Source organism: Hesperophylax consimilis, chromosome 20, assembly GCF_061612785.1.
Source record: "Hesperophylax consimilis isolate HC1 chromosome 20, BYU_Hcon_1.0, whole genome shotgun sequence".
Classification (NCBI taxonomy): Eukaryota; Metazoa; Arthropoda; class Insecta; order Trichoptera; family Limnephilidae; genus Hesperophylax; species Hesperophylax consimilis.
Window position 1 is genome coordinate 2,633,434 of NC_142855.1, and position 15,314 is coordinate 2,648,747.

Genomic DNA, 15,314 nt, shown 5'->3' on the forward strand with positions numbered 1-15,314 from the left:
TCAGGTCATGTCAATAGATTTGAGACTGGTGACAGGTGACATCTCAGGTCATGTCTATACATTTGAGACTGGTGACAGGTGACATTTCAAGTCATGTCAATAGATTTGAGACTGGTGACAGGTGACATCCCAGGTCATGTCCATAGATTTGAGACTGGTAACAGGTGACATCCCAGGTCATGTCCATATATTTGAGACTGGTGACAGGTGACATCCCAGTTCATGTCCATATATTTGAGACTGGTGACAGGTGACATCCCAGGTCATGTCCATAGATTTGAAACTGGTGACAGGTGACATTTCAAGTCATGTCAATAGATTTGAGACTGGTGACAGGTGACATCTCAGGTCATGTCTATACATTTGAGACTGGTAACAGGTGACATTTCAAGTCATGTCAATAGATTTGAGACTGGTGACAGGTGACATCCCAGGTCATGTCCATAGATTTGAAACTGGTGACAGGTGACATCCCAGGTCATGTCCATAGATTTGAGACTGGTAACAGGTGACATCCCAGGTCATGTCCATAGATTTGAGACTGGTAACAGGTGACATCCCAGGTCATGTCCATATATTTGAGACTGGTGACAGGTGACATCCCAGTTCATGTCCATATATTTGAGACTGGTGACAGGTGACATCTCAGGTCATGTCTATACATTTGAGACTGGTGACAGGTGACATTTCAAGTGATGTCAATAGATTTGAGACTGGTGACAGGTGACATCCCAGGTCATGTCCATAGATTTGAAACTGGTGACAGGTGACATCCCAGGTCATGTCCATAGATTTGAGACTGGTAACAGGTGACATCCCAGGTCATGTCCATATATTTGAGACTGGTGACAGGTGACATCCCAGTTCATGTCCATATATTTGAGACTGGTGACAGGTGACATCCCAGGTCATGTCCATAGATTTGAGACTGGTAACAGGTGACATCCCAGGTCATGTCCATATATTTGAGACTGGTGACAGGTGACATCCCAGTTCATGTCCATATATTTGAGACTGGTGACAGGTGACATCCCAGGTCATGTCCATAGATTTGAAACTGGTGACAGGTGACATTTCAAGTCATGTCAATAGATTTGAGACTGGTGACAGGTGACATCCCAGGTCATGTCCATAGATTTGAGACTGGTAACAGGTGACATCCCAGGTCATGTCCATATATTTGAGACTGGTGACAGGTGACATCCCAGTTCATGTCCATATATTTGAGACTGGTGACAGGTGACATCCCAGGTCATGTCCATAGATTTGAAACTGGTGACAGGTGACATTTCAAGTCATGTCAATAGATTTGAGACTGGTGACAGGTGACATCTCAGGTCATGTCTATACATTTGAGACTGGTAACAGGTGACATTTCAAGTCATGTCAATAGATTTGAGACTGGTGACAGGTGACATCCCAGGTCATGTCCATAGATTTGAAACTGGTGACAGGTGACATCCCAGGTCATGTCCATAGATTTGAGACTGGTAACAGGTGACATCCCAGGTCATGTCCATAGATTTGAGACTGGTAACAGGTGACATCCCAGGTCATGTCCATATATTTGAGACTGGTGACAGGTGACATCCCAGTTCATGTCCATATATTTGAGACTGGTGACAGGTGACATCTCAGGTCATGTCTATACATTTGAGACTGGTGACAGGTGACATTTCAAGTGATGTCAATAGATTTGAGACTGGTGACAGGTGACATCCCAGGTCATGTCCATAGATTTGAAACTGGTGACAGGTGACATCCCAGGTCATGTCCATAGATTTGAGACTGGTAACAGGTGACATCCCAGGTCATGTCCATATATTTGAGACTGGTGACAGGTGACATCCCAGTTCATGTCCATATATTTGAGACTGGTGACAGGTGACATTTCAGGTCATGTCTATACATTTGAGACTGGTGACAGGTGACATTTCAAGTCATGTCAATAGATTTGAGACTGGTGACAGGTGACATCCCAGGTCATGTCCATAGATTTGAGACTGGTAACAGGTGACATCCCAGGTCATGTCCATATATTTGAGACTGGTGACAGGTGACATCCCAGTTCATGTCCATATATTTGAGACTGGTGACAGGTGACATCCCAGGTCATGTCCATAGATTTGAAACTGGTGACAGGTGACATTTCAAGTCATGTCAATAGATTTGAGACTGGTGACAGGTGACATCTCAGGTCATGTCTATACATTTGAGACTGGTGACAGGTGACATTTCAAGTCATGTCAATAGATTTGAGACTGGTGACAGGTGACATCCCAGGTCATGTCCATAGATTTGAAACTGGTGACAGGTGACATCCCAGGTCATGTCCATAGATTTGAGACTGGTAACAGGTGACATCCCAGGTCATGTCCATATATTTGAGACTGGTGACAGGTGACATCCCAGTTCATGTCCATATATTTGAGACTGGTGACAGGTGACATCCCAGGTCATGTCCATAGATTTGAGACTGGTAACAGGTGACATCCCAGGTCATGTCCATATATTTGAGACTGGTGACAGGTGACATCCCAGTTCATGTCCATATATTTGAGACTGGTGACAGGTGACATCCCAGGTCATGTCCATAGATTTGAAACTGGTGACAGGTGACATTTCAAGTCATGTCAATAGATTTGAGACTGGTGACAGGTGACATCTCAGGTCATGTCTATACATTTGAGACTGGTGACAGGTGACATTTCAAGTCATGTCAATAGATTTGAGACTGGTGACAGGTGACATCCCAGGTCATGTCCATAGATTTGAGACTGGTAACAGGTGACATCCCAGGTCATGTCTATACATTTGAGACTGGTGTCAGGTGACATTTCAAGTCATGTCAATAGATTTGAGACTGGTGACAGGTGACATCCCAGGTCATGTCCATAGATTTGAAACTGGTGACAGGTGACATTTCAAGTCATGTCAATAGATTTGAGACTGGTGACGGGTGACATCTCAGGTCATGTCTATACATTTGAGACTGGTGACAGGTGACATTTCAAGTCATGTCAATAGATTTGAGACTGGTGACAGGTGACATCCCAGGTCATGTCCATAGATTTGAAACTGGTGACAGGTGACATTTCAAGTCATGTCAATAGATTTGAGACTGGTGACAGGTGACATTTCAAGTCATGTCAATAGATTTGAGACTGGTGACAGGTGACATCTCAGGTCATGTCTATACATTTGAGACTGGTGACAGGTGACATTTCAAGTCATGTCAATAGATTTGAGACTGGTGACAGGTGACATCCCAGGTCATGTCCATAGATTTGAGACTGGTAACAGGTGACATCCCAGGTCATGTCCATATATTTGAGACTGGTGACAGGTGACATCCCAGGTCATGTCCATAGATTTGAAACTGGTGACAGGTGACATTTCAAGTCATGTCAATAGATTTGAGACTGGTGACAGGTGACATCTCAGGTCATGTCTATACATTTGAGACTGGTGACAGGTGACATTTCAAGTCATGTCAATAGATTTGAGACTGGTGACAGGTGACATCCCAGGTCATGTCCATAGATTTGAAACTGGTGACAGGTGACATCCCAGGTCATGTCCATAGATTTGAGACTGGTAACAGGTGACATCCCAGGTCATGTCCATATATTTGAGACTGGTGACAGGTGACATCCCAGTTCATGTCCATATATTTGAGACTGGTGACAGGTGACATCCCAGGTCATGTCCATAGATTTGAAACTGGTGACAGGTGACATTTCAAGTCATGTCAATAGATTTGAGACTGGTGACAGGTGACATCTCAGGTCATGTCTATACATTTGAGACTGGTGTCAGGTGACATTTCAAGTCATGTCAATAGATTTGAGACTGGTGACAGGTGACATCCCAGGTCATGTCCATAGATTTGAAACTGGTGACAGGTGACATTTCAAGTCATGTCAATAGATTTGAGACTGGTGACAGGTGACATCTCAGGTCATGTCTATACATTTGAGACTGGTGACAGGTGACATTTCAAGTCATGTCAATAGATTTGAGACTGGTGACAGGTGACATCCCAGGTCATGTCCATAGATTTGAGACTGGTAACAGGTGACATCCCAGGTCATGTCCATATATTTGAGACTGGTGACAGGTGACATCCCAGTTCATGTCCATATATTTGAGACTGGTGACAGGTGACATCCCAGGTCATGTCCATAGATTTGAAACTGGTGACAGGTGACATTTCAAGTCATGTCAATAGATTTGAGACTGGTGACGGGTGACATCTCAGGTCATGTCTATACATTTGAGACTGGTGACAGGTGACATTTCAAGTCATGTCAATAGATTTGAGACTGGTGACAGGTGACATCCCAGGTCATGTCCATAGATTTGAAACTGGTGACAGGTGACATTTCAAGTCATGTCAATAGATTTGATACTGGTGACAGGTGACATTTCAAGTCATGTCAATAGATTTGAGACTGGTGACAGGTGACATCTCAGGTCATGTCTATACATTTGAGACTGGTGACAGGTGACATTTCAAGTCATGTCAATAGATTTGAGACTGGTGACAGGTGACATCCCAGGTCATGTCCATAGATTTGAGACTGGTAACAGGTGACATCCCAGGTCATGTCCATATATTTGAGACTGGTGACAGGTGACATCCCAGTTCATGTCCATATATTTGAGACTGGTGACAGGTGACATCCCAGGTCATGTCCATAGATTTGAAACTGGTGACAGGTGACATTTCAAGTCATGTCAATAGATTTGAGACTGGTGACAGGTGACATCTCAGGTCATGTCTATACATTTGAGACTGGTGACAGGTGACATTTCAAGTCATGTCAATAGATTTGAGACTGGTGACAGGTGACATCCCAGGTCATGTCCATAGATTTGGTGCGTTTCGTGAATTAAAGCTTTGAAAATTATTTTATCTGTTAAATCTTATATAACAATGAAACAATACTGGCATTTCAGTTAAAATGGAGCACAGTTCCTTACTGTTCATGGTGGGTATTGTTTTGGTTGACTACTCACTGTGGCCTTGCCGTAGGGAACTAGCTTGACGAGGATCCCGTCTTTTAGACTCTGCCAGGCCGGGTACACCTGCCGGGTTATGAAAGATTGGCAGTAGGGGCAGAGCGCCTCGTAGTACACCGCCACCTTCAGCTGAAACAGACAAACTAACGTTAATGGCTTCTAACATAGGCCAAACAAATCCAATAGACGACACATCAAATAGATAACATAGACACAACATAACAAACAGACCAAGCATATCAAATTAACCATTCTCGCCAAATAAACTAAATGCATCAAACGGACCGTTCGGATCAAATACACCAAAAGAACCAAAGATAACCTACAGATCAAATAAACCAATCAAACCAAAAGAGCAAGCAATCTAAAAAGTGCAATTTCAAAATTTAATAATTAAAAATAATATATAGTATATTTGTGGCACGTTCCAAAGTGAAAGGTACTCTCAGTGTCAAGGTCTCTCTCTCACTCTAAGCCGTGTTTAGGGATCAGGTATGAATAGCCATATACTTCCCCACCTTCCTCTTCCCCATCTCCTTTTCCCTCTTCACTACCTTCAGCCTCACAACATACCCCAATTGAGGATGCCATAGTCTCACTTGCTCCAGTGAATTTACCTACATTTAATATTTTATCATTAGTTTGTAAGTTTTATAAAATAACATTAAATTCATAAACGCGTGAAATTTGTCCGATTGTTAACAAAAATGGTTTAAAATTGTAGTAATTACAGGAAATCTTGTGAACGTGTACAGTTAGTAATCTATTGATAAGCGATTAATCCACTTGCTGTGTAAAACTGTTAGCTCAGAGAAGAAATATATTTCTTCAAATTGGACCTCTGGCATATTTACCGTTATATTTTTTCAGAAAGTCGGCTGAGAATTTGTGTGTATTTAAGTAATAGGATTATTTCTGAACGTAAAATAACTTACATAACTGATTAAAATAACTGATAACAACAAAATAATACGCATTTTTGTTGTTTGTTTTTGGGGTGTTATGCCGTGTTGCGCTAACTCCTTCTTTAGCCGACGTTTCGGACAGCGTTGCAGTGTCCATCATCAGGGCAGATCCGGTAGATCCGAATCCACATCTTCGGATCTACCGGATCTGCCCTGATGATGGACACTGCAACGCTGTCCGAAACGTCGGCTAAAGAAGGAGTTAGCGCAACACGGCATAACACCCCAAAAACAAACAACAAAAATGTTTTTGGCCGTGAGAATCTAAAAACTTACCAAATAATACGCAATTCATTAGACAAATGTATTATAAACATTACTACCACTTCAATTTTTGTCGTACAATATAAAAATAATTTATAAAAGATTATTCATATATAAGCTTCATAGAGGTGTTCATTTGAATTATTCTGTATTTGAATATAAAGCTTGGTGTTTTCTCTTTCTGACACCGTTTAGTTCATATTTCTATCTGTGATAGTAAGGGAACAAACATTGGTTGGAAAACGTTGGCTTCCTTTTCTCAATCTCAAGAGGAAGCTACAAGCCAAAAATGTGTATATTCTTGGTATACCTTATATCGTAGGTAATAGGCATTCAAATCGCTTGACAAACGGAGTCTAGAAATGTTCGATTTCAAGCAAAAAACTGGTTTTTTATTTATTTTGTAAATAATGTTATAAGAAAGCAAAAAATGTAATCAAGTGAAACTGTCACAGATAATTTTAGCTATAATTTTGTATTTTTTTTAAGTTGTTTCCTTCACGCGTTCATACATTTCTATCGAAAAAAAATATTTTTTAGTAGTTTACATTTATATTTTTGTTGGTAATTTATTTTTTTATATGTATTCTAATCAAGCGAAACGATAGGAAAACCTTCAATTTATCTAAAGCATGTTTTTTGGTATTCATTTTGTACACCAATTCGTTATAAAGATTAATCAAAATAGTGATTAGGCATTAAGCTTCGCATCAATCTCACACATACGCCTCAGGGATCTCATTTCTAAAGCATTCAGACTACTTTCACCCGTCTTTTGCAATTATGATTAAGTTTTCTTAATATTAGTAAAACAAAATCGATTATTTAATAAGTCATTTAGTAAATTAAATACTTAATTAATTGATTAATTGGTGAAATAAACACTGCCTAACCCGGTGGAGACAAAGCTCCCCTGTATTTATATTTTACAGTGGGGGGCGTTCTTGTGATGTGTCACTTAAAAAATAATAATTAGAGGTGGTGTTTACAAAGTATATTATGAAGTAAATTAATCATTGAATGAACTAATCAACTATGAAATAAACAAACGATTAAATGAATTAACTTATAACTAAATACATCAATTGATTATTAAATATATTAATTATAACATTAATCAATTAAATATGAAATAAATAAAGTAATTCAATAATTATTACCGAAACTAATTCATTCAAAATAAAAAAATAAATTTTTACGTTTTATTAATTTCAAAATTGGTATTCCTATTATTGCAATCAATTATGTCAATTTACGCAGTAAACTTAACTTATCGAAATTATCTGAAAGGCGAAAGATATTTGATCTCCTTTTATTATATAAAATTGTTCATTCAAGGTTAGACTGCCCTGACACTATAAATTTGCTATCTTTACATATACAGTGGTGCCTCACACAACGAACTTAATTCGTTCCAGGAGCAAGTTCGTTATGCGAAAAGTTCGTTAGGTATGTGAAACGCGTTTTCCCATAACAATACATGTTAAAAAAAATAATTCGTTCTGTAGCATAAAATATGGTAAGATGACATAAAAAAAGATAAATTTTTTGTTATTATTTTTATTTAGATACATCTAAAAACATAATGAAAAAAACACACATTTTTTAATTTTAAGAAATAATCGAATCTTGCACATCTTCATCCATTTTCCGCCGATGGTGCAGTGAAAAACCTGTCCAAAGTCGTTTGTTTCTCTCTTTTCTTCAACATCTGCCGGAAATAACGGACAAGAGTATCGGAGTACAGGTCGTTGATCCTGTTTGCTTCAGCGGAATCCGGATAGTGGGCATTGGTAAACTCCTGAACTGCTTTCCATTTGACCAGGATGTTCTTGATGTCAGCAGTTGAATTGGTTGATTGTTTGATTGTTGCTCCTCGTTATCAGATGACGCTTCCCTTTGAGCATTGTCCTGTTGTTGGGCCAGAAGTGTTTGGAGCTCTTCAGTTGTCAGCTCTTCTTTGTGTTCCTCAATAAGCTCCTCTACATCCTCTTCCTCTACCTCTAATTCCAACCTTTGGGCCACTGTGATGATGTCCTTCACCACTTCTGTGTCATCAACTACTGCTTCTTCCTGAATCCTGGCAATTTCTTCTCTTCTTTTGTAATGAATGTTCTGCTCGGCATTCTTTTCCAGAAAAGACCCGTTTCATCGGCATTGAACACTTGTTGTGGGCAGTATCCTTCATCCATAATAAATTTTTGAAAATTAATAGAGAACTTTTCTGCTTCTTTTTTATCAGCACTGCCAGCCTCACCATGCATATTAACGCTGTGGATTCCATACCTTTTCTTAAATCTAAAAAACCACCCCCTGCTGGCTTTGAAATCTTCTTTATTATCTTGATTGCTGCTACTTCCAGGGATGTTTTTCTTTAGATCTTCATAAATTATCTTGGCCTTGTAACAGATAATATCTTGGGTTGTTACGTCACCTTTCACCTGCCTGTCCTTAATCCAAATCGCTAATAGCCTCTCCATTTCCTCGTGGATTGAAGATCTATGTTTTTCATTAAATAGTTTTGATACTCCTTTGGCTACTTTGGCTGATTTTATTGCATCCTTGTTTTTCAAAATGGTGAAAATGGTGGTCTTGTTGAGGCCAAACTCTTTGACGAGGTCACACTGTTTTACCCCACATTCACTCCTTCTAATTATTTCCTGTTTCATTTCAAGAGAAATCACCTTCCTGCTTTTTTTAGAACCCATCATATAAAAAAAATGTTGAGTTTATCTTAAAAGGACGACTGCCGTGATACGTGTGCGATTTAATTCGTAATGAAGAACGATTGCTGCGATACGTGCGTAAGTTAAGCGTACTACGCAGTGACTAACGAGTCTAACGACTGCCTGCGCGGGAGGATGCAATTAATCGGCAGTGATCGTAGAAGATCGGGCGACTTCGTTGTGTGAAGCGAAGTTCGTTGTATGAATCGTGAAATGAACGAAAAGGAAGTTCGTTGTGTGCAGCATTCGCTGTGCGAGGCGTTCGTTGTGTGAGGCACCACTGTACCTCCAAAATATACTAGACGGAATATTTTATTCTACATCAATAACTTCGCTACGAATTCTGTGTTAGAAAGAATACATAGGTTGGGCAATGAACTAAGTGATGTCGCTGACATATAATTTAAACTTCAATAAATTTAAAGCTAAATTAGTCCACCACTTTTTAAATGTAAATAATGTATGAGAAATCATTATATTGTAATTCGATTTTCTATTGTTTGTTTTATACTGTTGTTAAAAATTAAATTTGTTATGTACTTAAAAGCCCAGTAGGGCGTCAATAAATAAATTATTAAATAATTCAATGTCAAATTATATGTCAACTTAATTAATTAACCATTCAATTTATCCCAATCAGTCTACTGATAACAATTGTGTGGTATTTTTGCGACCAGTTATAAGAAGCTAAGATAAATATGTTTCTGATTACACTCACCTTATCGCTTATATTGCTTTTAGCTAAAATTCCGCCTGTGACGCACACTACCAGCAGTACTGCCAGAAAATGCTTCATCTGTAAACAAGATTAAATTAGTAATAAATAATATTATAAACTTTAAAAACAAGTCCTTTAGCAAATCTTATAATAATGCTTAGGATTACATCACCCTGTGTTGCTTGTGCAATGATGGAGGATTTAGCTGGCAGATGATTGAGACCGCGATGTGTCAGTAAAGAATACTTTTACGAAAAAAATAAATGATTATCACATGGGACGTTAATAGTTTTAGGAAAATTCAATATTCGGCAGGCAAGAAACGGAAAGTTTTTTTTTTTGGCAAGTGGTCTACGGGACAAAAAAGTTTGGGAACCTCTGGTCTAGGAACAACTGTCCATGTGATCAACTGACGGGGGATCAACTTTCGAGGGGTAAACTATCGGGGGATCAACTATCGGGGGACCGACCAACTGTTCAGAAAATAATATTTCCCATGGATCGACTGTCCGAGGGATGAACTGTCCGGGGTTTTAATTGTCCGGGGGATAAACTGTGGAGGAATCAACTATCGGTAGATCAAGCGTCATGGAATCATAATTGAGGTCTCTCAGCAGAATATCAAGAAAACTGAACATTGATTAACATAATTCGTGTCGGAATAATCACTGTGTAATGTTTGACTTCTGAGAAATAGCTTGTGATTATTTAAGTCAAGTCATCTATAATTTAATTGGTTTATTCACCCGATTGACCTCACCATGGATCTCTAGAAATAAGTGTTGTTCTGCCAAAACAGTTCAAGACATAAACTAACCTAACCGAATATATTACAAAATAATATGGTCAATGATTAGCTGAAGTCTCCGGAGTTGCTCGGGATTTTGCGCGGAGTTTTTTATAAATCATAGAAGACAGTGCCAAGAGTGTTTAGACAGTGCCAGAAGTGTTTAGACAGAGCCAGGAGTGTTTACACAGTGCCAGGAGTGTTTAGACAGTGCCAGGAGTGTTTAAACAGTGCCAGGAGTGTTTAGACAGTGTCAGGAGTGTGTAAAACAGTGCCAGGAGTGTTTAGACAGTGCCAGGAGTGTTGAGACAGTGCCAGGAGTGTTAAGACAGTGCCAGGAGTGTTTAAACAGTGCCAGGAGTGTTTAAACAGTGCCAGGAGTGTTTAAACAGTGCCAGGAGTGTTTAAACAGTGCCAGGAGTGTTTAAACAGTGCCAGGAGTGTTGAAACAGTGCCAGGAGTGTTGAGACAGTGCCAGGAGTGTTTAGACAGTGTCAGGAGTGTGTAAAACAGTGCCAGGAGTGTTTAGACAGTGCCAGGAGTGTTGAGACAGTGCCAGGAGGGTAAAGACAGTGCCAGAAGTGTTTAGACAGTGCCAGGAGTGTTTAAACAGTGCCAGGAGTGTTAAGACAGTGTCAGGAGTGTTAAAACAGTGCCAGGAGTGTTAAGACAGTGCCAGGAGTGTTTAGACAGTGCCAGAAGTGTTAAGACAGTGCCAGGAGTGTTAAGACAGTGCCAGGAGTGTTTAGACAGTGCCAGAAGTGTTTAGACAGTGCCGGAAGTGTTTAGAAAGTGCCAGGAGTGTTAAGACAGTGCCAGGAGTGTTAAAACAGTGCCAGGAGTGTTTAGACAGTGTCAGGAGTGTTAAGACAGTGGCAGGAGTGTTTAGACAGTGCCAGGAGTGTTTAAACAGTGCAAGGAGTGTTAAGACAGTGCCAGGAGTGTTTAGACTGTGCCAGGAGTGTTTAAACAGTGCCAGGAGTGTTAAGACAGTGGCAGGAGTGTTAAGACAGTGCCAGGAGTGTTTAAACAGTGCCAGGAGTGTTAAGACAGTGCCAGGAGTGTTTAGACAGTGCCAGAAGTGTTAAGACAGTGCCAGGAGTGTTAAGACAGTGCCAGGAGTGTTAAGACAGTGCCAGGAGTGTTTAGACAGTGTCAGGAGTGTTTAAACAGTGCCAGGAGTGTTAAGACAGTGCCAGAAGTGTTTAGAAAGTGCCAGGAGTGTTAAGACAGTGCCAGGAGTGTTAACACAGTGCCAGGAGTGTTTAGACAATGTCAGGAGTGTTTAAACAGTGCCAGGAGTGTTTAGACAGTGCCAGAAGTGTTGAGACAGTGCCAGGAGTGTTAAGACAGTGCCAGGAGTGTTTAGACAGTGTCAGGAGTGTTTAAACAGTGCCAGGAGTGTTAAGACAGTGCCAGGAGTGTTTAAACAGTGCCAGGAGTGTTTAAACAGTGCCAGGAGTGTTAAGACAGTGAAGAGAGTGTTAAGACAGTGCCAGGAGTGTTTAAACAGTGCCAGGAGTGTTAAGACAGTGGCAGGAGTGTTAAGACAGTGCCAGGAGTGTTTGAACAGTGCCAGGAGTGTTTAAACAGTGCCAGGAGTGTTTAAACAGTGCCAGGAGTGTTTAAACAGTGCCAGGAGTGTTTAAACAGTGCCAGGAGTGTTTAAACAGTGCCAGGAGTGTTTAAACAGTGCCAGGAGTGTTTAGACAGTGCCAGGAGTGTTGAGACAGTGCCAGGAGTGTTTAGACAGTGCCAGAAGTGTTTATACAGTGCCAGGAGTGTTTAAACAGTGCCAGGAGTGTTTAAACAGTGCCAGGAGTGTTTAAACAGTGCCAGGAGTGTTTAAACAGTGCCAGGAGTGTTAAGACAGTGCCAGGAGTGTTGAGACAGTGCCAGGAGTGTTTAGACAGTGCCAGGAGTGTTGAGACAGTGCCAGAAGTGTTTAGACAGTGCCAGGAGTGTTTAGACAGTGTCAGGAGTGTTTAAACAGTGCCAGGAGTGTTTAGACAGTGCCAGGAGTGTTTAAACAGTGCCAGGAGTGTAAAGACAGTGCCAGGAGTGTTTAAACAGTGCCAGGAGTGTTAAGACAGTGCCAGGAGTGTTTAGACAGTGCCAGGAGTGTTTAGACAGTGCCAGGATGTTTAGACAGTGCCAGGAGTGTTAAAACAGTGCCAGGAGTGTTTAAACAGTGCCAGGAGTGTTAAGACAGTGGCAGGAGTGTTTAGACAGTGCCAGGAGTGTTTGAACAGTGCCAGGAGTGTTAAGACAGTGCCAGGAGTGTTTAGACAGTGCCAGGAGTGTTTAAACAGTGCCAGGAGTGTTTAGACAGTGCCAAAAGTGTTAAGACAGTGCCAGGAGTGTTTAAACAGTGCCAGGAGTGTTAAGACAGTGGCAGGAGTGTGTAGACAGTGCCAGGAGTGTTTGAACAGTGCCAGGAGTGTTTAGACAGTGCCAGGAGTGTTAAGACAGTGGCAGGAGTTTTTAGACAGTGCCAGGAGTGTTTAAACAGTGCCAGGAGTGTAAAGACAGTGCCAGGAGTGTTTAGACAGTGCCAGGAGTGTTTGAACAGTGCCAGGAGTGTTTAGACAGTGCCAGGAGTGTTTAGACAGTGCCAGGAGTGTTTAAACAGTGCCAGGAGTGTAAAGACAGTGCCAGGAGTGTTTAGACAGTGCCAGGAGTGTAAAGACAGTGCCAGGAGTGTTTAGACAGTGCCAGGAGTGTTTAGACAGTGCCAGGAGTGTTTGAACAGTGCCAGGAGTGTTTAGACAGTGCCAGGAGTGTTGAGACAGTGCCAGAAGTGTTTAGACAGTGCCAGGAGTGTTTAGACAGTGTCAGGAGTGTTTAAACAGTGCCAGGAGTGTTTAGACAGTGCCAGGAGTGTTTAAACAGTGCCAGGAGTGTAAAGACAGTGCCAGGAGTGTTTAAACAGTGCCAGGAGTGTTAAGACAGTGCCAGGAGTGTTTAGACAGTGCCAGGAGTGTTTAGACAGTGCCAGGATGTTTAGACAGTGCCAGGAGTGTTAAAACAGTGCCAGGAGTGTTTAAACAGTGCCAGGAGTGTTAAGACAGTGGCAGGAGTGTTTAGACAGTGCCAGGAGTGTTTGAACAGTGCCAGGAGTGTTAAGACAGTGCCAGGAGTGTTTAGACAGTGCCAGGAGTGTTTAAACAGTGCCAGGAGTGTTTAGACAGTGCCAAAAGTGTTAAGACAGTGCCAGGAGTGTTTAAACAGTGCCAGGAGTGTTAAGACAGTGGCAGGAGTGTGTAGACAGTGCCAGGAGTGTTTGAACAGTGCCAGGAGTGTTTAGACAGTGCCAGGAGTGTTAAGACAGTGGCAGGAGTTTTTAGACAGTGCCAGGAGTGTTTAAACAGTGCCAGGAGTGTAAAGACAGTGCCAGGAGTGTTTAGACAGTGCCAGGAGTGTTTGAACAGTGCCAGGAGTGTTTAGACAGTGCCAGGAGTGTTTAGACAGTGCCAGGAGTGTTTAAACAGTGCCAGGAGTGTAAAGACAGTGCCAGGAGTGTTTAGACAGTGCCAGGAGTGTAAAGACAGTGCCAGGAGTGTTTAGACAGTGCCAGGAGTGTTTAGACAGTGCCAGGAGTGTTAAAACAGTGCCAGGAGTGTTTGAACAGTGCCAGGAGTGTTTAAACAGTGCCAGGAGTGTTTAGACAGTGCCAGAAGTGTTAAGACAGTGCCAGGAGTGTTTAGACAGTGCCAGGAGTGTTTAAACAGTGCCAGGAGTGTTTAGACAGTGCCAAAAGTGTTAAGACAGTGCCAGGAGTGTTTAAACAGTGCCAGGAGTGTTAAGACAGTGGCAGGAGTGTGTAGACAGTGCCAGGAGTGTTTGAACCGTGCCAGGAGTGTTTAGACAGTGCCAGGAGTGTTAAGACAGTGGCAGGAGTTTTGAGACAGTGCCAGGAGTGTTTAAACAGTGCCAGGAGTGTTTAGACAGTGCCAGGAGTGTTAAGACAGTGCCAGGAGTGTTAAGACAGTGGCAGGAGTTTTTAGACAGTGCCAGGAGTGTTTAAACAGTGCCAGGAGTGTTTAGACAGTGTCAGGAGTGTTTAAACAGTGCCAGGAGTGTTAAGACAGTGCCAGGAGTGTTTAAACAGTGCCAGGAGTGTTTAAACAGTGCCAGGAGTGTTAAGACAGTGAAGAGAGTGTTAAGACAGTGCCAGGAGTGTTTAAACAGTGCCAGGAGTGTTAAGACAGTGCCAGGAGTGTTTAGACAGTGCCAGAAGTGTTTATACAGTGCCAGGAGTGTTTAAACAGTGCCAGGAGTGTTTAAACAGTGCCAGGAGTGTTAAAACAGTGCCAGGAGTGTTTAAACAGTGCCAGGAGTGTTAAGACAGTGCCAGGAGTGTTGAGACAGTGCCAGGAGTGTTTAGACAGTGCCAGGAGTGTTGAGACAGTGCCAGAAGTGTTTAGACAGTGCCAGGAGTGTTTAGACAGTGTCAGGAGTGTTTAAACAGTGCCAGGAGTGTTTAGACAGTGCCAGGAGTGTTTAAACAGTGCCAGGAGTGTAAAGACAGTGCCAGGAGTGTTTAGACAGTGCCAGGAGTGTTTAAACAGTGCCAGGAGTGTTAAGACAGTGCCAGGAGTGTTTAGACAGTGCCAGGAGTGTTTAGACAGTGCCAGGAGTGTTTAGACAGTGCCAGGAGTGTTAAAACAGTGCCAGGAGTGTTTAAACAGTGCCAGGAGTGTTAAGACAGTGGCAGGAGTGTTTAGACAGTGCCAGGAGTGTTTGAACAGTGCCAGGAGTGTTTAAACAGTGCCAGGAGTGTTTAGACAGTGCCAGAAGTGTTAAGACAGTGCCAGGAGTGTTTAGAC